Below are 6,725 nucleotides of genomic sequence, written 5' to 3'. Positions count from 1 at the left end.
TATTCTGGCTAGAGTATTGGACTTGGAGTTAAGATATTCTTTAGAATCTCCTTAGAATTAATCCCTAGTAAGAGGCCCTATTGCTAGTAAGTTATGATGCTCTGGAAAAGTCAGTTAATCTTTTCTGAGCCTCAGATTTTTCATCTATAAGATGAAGGCTTTGGACTCAATGAGCTCTAAGGTCACTTCAAACTCTAATTCTATAAACCTATGATACATTCACAGGTGACTTGCTTGCCTGAAAAAAAGTCCTGAAAGGTAAGTTGCACAAATATTGTTATTTCAAGGGAAGTTAAATTATTTACGTAGGTCGCATAATTAGCAAATGTCTGACTTGAAACTTGAACCCAGGTCTACCCAGCACAGCAGCAGCCCTTCTTTCTCCACTGTGGTCAGCTATGACCCCCAACTCCCCAGAAACCATGTCGAAGGGACCCGCAGTTGGCATTGTTCTTGGCACCACCTATTCCTGTGTGGGAGTCTTCCACCAGGGGAAAGTGGAGATCATTGATAATGACCAAGGAAACAGGACCACCCCAAGCTACGTTGCCTTCACTGACACTGAACGTTTAATCAGTGATGCTGCAAAGAATCAAGTTGCAATGAACCCCACCAACACAGTTTTTGATGCCAAACATCTGATTGGTCACAGATTCGATGATGCAGTTGTACAGTCAGACATAAAACATTGGCCTTTCATGATGGTGAATGACACAGGCAGGCCTAAGGTCCAAGTGGAGTACAGAGGGGAGACCAAAAGTTTCTATCCATATGAAGTATCTTCTATGGTCTTGACCAAGATGAAAGAAATTGCTGAAGCAATGTCTCCATTCTTACCATTGAAGATGGCATCTTTGAGGTCAAGTCCACAGCTGGGGACACCCACTTGGGTGGAGAGGTCTTTGACAACAGAATGGTCAACTATTTCATTGCTGAGTTCAAGCGAAAACACAAGAAAGACATCAGTGAGAACAAGAGGGCCGTTCACCGTCTTCGCACCACTTGCAAACGTGCTAAGTGTACCCTCTCTTCCAGTACCCAGGCCACTGTTGAGATTGACTCCCTCTATGAAGGTATTGATTCCTATACATCAATCACCCCAGCCTGTTTCGAAGAGCTGAATGATGATCTCTTCCATGGCACATTGGACCCTGTGGAAAAGGCCTTGAGAGATGCCAAGCTAGATAAATCACAGATTCATGACATCGTCCTGGTGGGTGGTTCTACTCAAATCCCCCAAATCCAGAAGCTTCTGCAAGATTTCTTCAATGGCAAAGAACTCAACAAGAGTATCAATCCTGTTGCTTGTGGTGCAGCTGTCCAGGATGCCATTTTGTCTGGAGACAAATCTGAGAATGTGCAGGGCTTGCTGCTGTTGGATGTCACTCCTCTTTCCCTTGGAATTGAAACTGCTGGTGGAGTTACAACTATTCTGATCAAACATAATACCACCATCCCCACCAAGCAGACACAGACCTTTACCGCCTATTCAGACAACTAGCCTGCTGTACTTATTCAGGTTTATGAAGGTGAGAGAGCAATGACAAAGGATAACAACCTGCTTGGCAAATTTGAGCTCACAGGAATTCCTCCAGGACCCAGGGGTGTTCCTCAGATTGAAGTAACATTTGACATTGATGCAAATGGCATCCTCAATGTTTCTGCTGTGGATAAGAGCACAGGCAAGGAGAACAAGATCACCATCACCAATGACAAAGGACGTCTGAGCAAAGAAGACATTGAGCACATGGTCCAGGAGGCTGAGATATACAAGGCTGAGGATGAGAAGCAGAGAGACAAGGTGTCTTCTAAGAATTCTCTGGAGTCTTACGCTTTCAACATGAAGGCCATCATAGAGGATGAGAAACTGCAAGGCAAGATTGGGGATGAAGACAAACAGAAGATCCGTGACAAATGTAATGAAATGATCAACTGGCTGGATAAGAACCAGACTGCTGAGAAGGAAGAATTTGAGCATCAGCAGAAAGAATTGGAGAAGGTCTGCAACCCCATCATTACTAAGCAGTACCAGAGTGCAGGGGGCATGCCAGGAGGCATGCCTGGTGGGTTCCCAGGGGGTGGATCAGCCCCATCTGGAGATGCTTCTTCTGGACCCACCATTGAAGAGGTCAACTAAACACACCAGAAGAAAGAGCATTCCATGCAGCTTTCCAAAAATTGAAGGACTCAAATTTGTAGCCAAGGCAGTGTAAAAGTAACATTTAAGCTACTGTGTAAATCTGGGCATTCTGAATACTTAAGCGTGTGCAGAGGGAGAGAAGTGAACAACATTGCACTTTATCAGTACTGTAAACAAGTGGAAATGCAATTCTTGTCCTGGAGAATAAAATCTATTTAAATTGGCACCATAAAAAAAAAAAAACTTGAACTCAAGTATCCCTGCATCCTAGAGGGATAAGATGATGTGCCTAAGGTTGCCAGCCATTAGTGGCAGAATTGGGATTTGACCCAAGTCTCCTGAATTTTATTTTGGAGTGTTAACAAAATGGGCCTTAAAACTCTCCTGCCAGGTGTATGCTGTTTATGGCTGTTCATCATGGTATCTGCAATTTATAAATGCCTAGGTCTCTGCTCAAAATATCAAATACAGTTTGGTGGGCCAAACTACAGGCCCACCAAAGGTATGGCACATGTATGTCCTGTAAGCCTTCAAGATTGCTATAGAAGTCTGTGAGTGACCAAGGATCAGGGTGAGCTGGGACTCGTTCTTTGTCAACCCCAGGCCTGTGGACAGTCACATGGGTTAGTCACAACAATCCTGCGAGGTAGGTGCTATTATTAACCCCATTTCAGAGGAGAGGGAAATAGGCAAATAAAGATGAAATGATTTGCCCAGGGTCCTATGGCTAGTAAATGTCTGAGGCTGAATTTGCGCCCAGGTTTTCCTGAGTAAAGGCCCCATGCTCCCTCTACTGAGCCACCTAGCTGCCCTGTCTCATCCACTTCATGTCTGAATGAGAGTCCCCTCCACAATATGTCTGACAAGCAGCCATCTGGCCTTTGTTCTGAGATCTTCAATGAAGACAGGGTCCACTGCCTCCCAAAGTAACCCATTCCAACTTTGGAAAAGCATTCATTATCTACAAGTTTTTCAAACCCTAACCCTCAATTTGCCTCTTTGTAATTTTTACGTTTGGGCTACTAAGTGTTGTAATAGAGAAGAGTGCCAGTCCTATAGTCAGTAAGATGTGAGTTCAAATCTTGCCTTAGATACTTCCTAGCTATGTATCCTGTTTACCTCAGTTTCCTCATCTATAAAATGAGCTGGAGAAGGAAATAGCAAACCATTCCAGTATCTCTGCCAAGGAAACCCCAAATGGGGTCATGGAAAGTCTGAAATGACTGAACATAACAACAGCAACAAATTTTCCCCCTGATCCACTATACCCCTGTCCAGCCTTGCATCTAAATCTGCCCTTGGATTCCAAGGAGAACATACTGGACCCCTCTTTCATGTGACAGCCAACTATCATGTTCCTTCCGAGTCATCACTAATCTTTGAGTTTCATTTTTTCATCTGTATAATAGTAATAACAGAACTTATGCCATCTTGTTATTGTGAGGATGACAAGATAGGACATGAGAAATCATGTTTTTGAGTGAGCAGAATCAAATAAATATCATGAATTTACTTTTCCAATACTGTAAATGCCATAATTAATTATTAATATATTAATAATGGTATCAATATATTAATATTAATATAATTATAAATATTATTTGTTAATATTGTTATTAACTATTAATACCATGCTGTGGAGCACAGTATGGTCCACTGGAAAGAGCACTGGTTCTAGAATCAAAAGAAGTGGATTGAAATCTTACTTCTGACCTCCAAAATACCCTTTGTGTTTTTTGGTTAGTTATTGAAACTTCCTGGGCCTCAGTTTCCTCATCTTTCAAAAAAGGGGGATGGAATAGATGAAGGTTCCTTTTAGAAACCTAACAGAGATTTCTAGCCATGTAAGAGCTAGGCATAATGTACTTACAGTAGGTTGGTGGATTGTTATAGCTCTCTTATCTTATTAGTAGGGCTCAGTACTGGAATTCTTCTTTCCAATTGTCCTCAGGCAATTGGGCTTAACCCCATGAGCATCATTGCAGCAGGTTCTCTCCCATCTGTAACAAGAGAAAGCTTGATTTCCTTTGTGATGATTACAGCCTAGGACAATACCCATTCAAACAAACAATGAGATTTCTTGGCATCACATGATGAGTACTGCTCATTGATCTCACTCAGGACACTACCCTCCTTAGAGCAAACTGAATCAAAGAGCATTGGAGCTGGAAGGAAGACTAGCTAGCTATCACTCCTGGAGCCATTTAGGGCTTATAAAAGACTTTCCTTGCAGCGACTTTGTTTTGAGGAAATGGAACTGGAGAGATGGAGAACATACACATAAAATGACAGACAAAATACTTTATTTGTCCTTACTGTCCCCTCAAGCTTATATTCCTTCTTTGTCTTTCCCCATTGCAAGCCCACTAAACTTATCAAATCAAATTTAAGCCCACTCTTACTTAACATGAAGCAGTTGGATAGTGTAGTGGAGAATGGAGTTAGGAAGACATGAGTTCTAACCCTTAAACATTCACTAGCTCTGCAGCTCTGGGGAGTCATTCAATATGTCTCAGCTTCAATTTCCCCATCTGTAAAACGAGGACAATAATACTACTTCCTACTGAAGAGGATTGTTATAGGGCTCAAAAGAGATAATATATGTAAAGTGCTTTGTGAACCTGAAGAGTGTGCAAATTCTGGCTAATAATGATGATAGTCATATTTTAACTTTTTAATCTCACCTTTAGACCCAAACTTCACCAATTGTATGACTTTTCTCAGTCTTGACTCCTCTAGACAGAACATTATTACTCACCTCACCCTTGAAACCCTCTAGTCCTTTGGGCTTGCATGTCTCTATCCTATCCTATTTTTCCTGCTTTTCTGACCACTTTTTCTCTGTCTTGTTAGACCCTGATTTTCCTTTTTTCTCCTAAGTGTGTATGGACCTCAGAATCAAGTCAGCTTCTACTGTATATTATTCTTATTTTCTCAAAGTTTTCATCCAATCCCACAATTTCAGTTATCTCTTACATATAGATGATGCACAGATCTTGAAACCCGACCTCCCTCTTTAGCTCCAGTCTTGAGTTTCAATCATGCTAATGGACATTACCACTTGATTTCCTGCCATCACCCCAAACCTCTAAAACTCCCCTCATCACGTAGTGTAGTTCTGTAGTGTGGTTCAGTTGAAAGTTCATTGGATTTGGAAGTAGGGAAGCAAGATTCAAATCCCAACTCTGTCTCTTCCTGCCAATGGGCCAAGTCATTTCCCCTGCCTGCAGCTTAGTTTCTTCATCTGCAAAATGAAGGCAGTAGGACTAGATGATTTTTTTAGGTCCCTTTCACTTCAAGATCTAAGACCCAAATTTGACTTTCCCTTTGGACTTCTCTATTTCAATGGCACCTCCATTTTCCCAATTGCATAGATGAGCATCATCTTTGACACCTCCATCACCCTCCCATCTTAATCTTGTCAATTACAAAATCCAGCGAATTTTCCTTTGAAATGTCTATCATAGTCATCTCCTCTGCTCCATTTTTGGTGTCAAGGAACTTAACCAAGTTTAAACTACATCTGGCAGCCAGGTGATGGAGTAGAGTACTGGACTTCACAGTTGGGAAGATATGAGTTTAAACTCTGTCTCAGACAACTACTGGTTATACAAACCTCAGCAAGTCACTTAATGACTTACAAATGAGTTTTCTAATTTGTAAACTAGGGATAATAGTGGCATCCACCTCAAAGGATTATAGTGAGGATCAAACAATGTAACACATGTAAAGTACTTCACAAGCCTCAGAGTTTTATTTGGTTATTTGGTTGTTGTCCTTTGTCCTTGAAGAGTCAAGTTACAGTGTGTCTGACTGTGGCTGACCAGACCAATATGAGCTCGCAATGCTCTACCATGTGAACATTTGGGGTGGATTCTTAAAATTTGCGCTTCTCACATTTCTTTTGAGCTACTTCAATTCTGCTTTGCTCATAGAGCACAGATCCTTCTTTAATGTAGGTATGCCATGTTGGATGGTCCTGTGCCAGTGTCTCCCTTGTCACAAATCAATTCCAAAGTTCTTCAGAGAGACCTCAAGAGTGTCCTTGTATCACATCTTCTGACCACCATGTGAGCACTTGCCTTGAGTGAGTTTTCTGTAAAATAGTCTTTTAGGCAAGTGTACATTTGTCATTTGAACAATGCGGCCATCCCATCAGAGCTGTGCTCTCTGCAGTAGAGTTTGAATGTTTGGCAGTTTAGTTTAAAAAAAGGACCTTAGTGTCAGGTACCTTATCTTGCAAGGTGATCTTTAGAATCTTCCTGAGACAATTCAAATGGAAGCAATTCAGTTTCCTGGCATGTGTAGCTCAATGAAACTATGAGCTATAGACTGCAGGGTTACCCAAGATGGACAGGTCATGACAGAGAATTCTGACAAAAAAATGATCCCCTGGAAAAGAAAATGGCAAACCACTCTAGTATCTTCGTCAAGAAAACCCTATGGACGGTATTGAAATGATAAAATCTATGACACCAGAAGATGAGCCCCACAGGTAAGAAGATGTCCAATAATACTACTGGGGAAGAGTGGAGGACAAGTACAAGTAGCTCCAGAACTAATAAAGCATCTGGGCCAAAGCTGA

General features: G+C 41.6%; 1 pseudogene; it reads left to right on the top strand.

The window, feature by feature from the left end:
• Positions 1-422: 422 nt before the first annotated feature.
• Positions 423-2,137, top strand: LOC118828822 (annotated as a pseudogene).
• The last annotated feature ends 4,588 nt before the right edge of the window (positions 2,138-6,725 follow it).

The sequence above is a fragment of the Trichosurus vulpecula genome, chromosome 8, assembly GCF_011100635.1.
Source record: "Trichosurus vulpecula isolate mTriVul1 chromosome 8, mTriVul1.pri, whole genome shotgun sequence".
Taxonomy (NCBI): domain Eukaryota; kingdom Metazoa; phylum Chordata; class Mammalia; order Diprotodontia; family Phalangeridae; genus Trichosurus; species Trichosurus vulpecula.
Note: the sequence above shows the minus strand (reverse complement) of the source record. Positions and strands in the feature narration are given on the sequence as shown.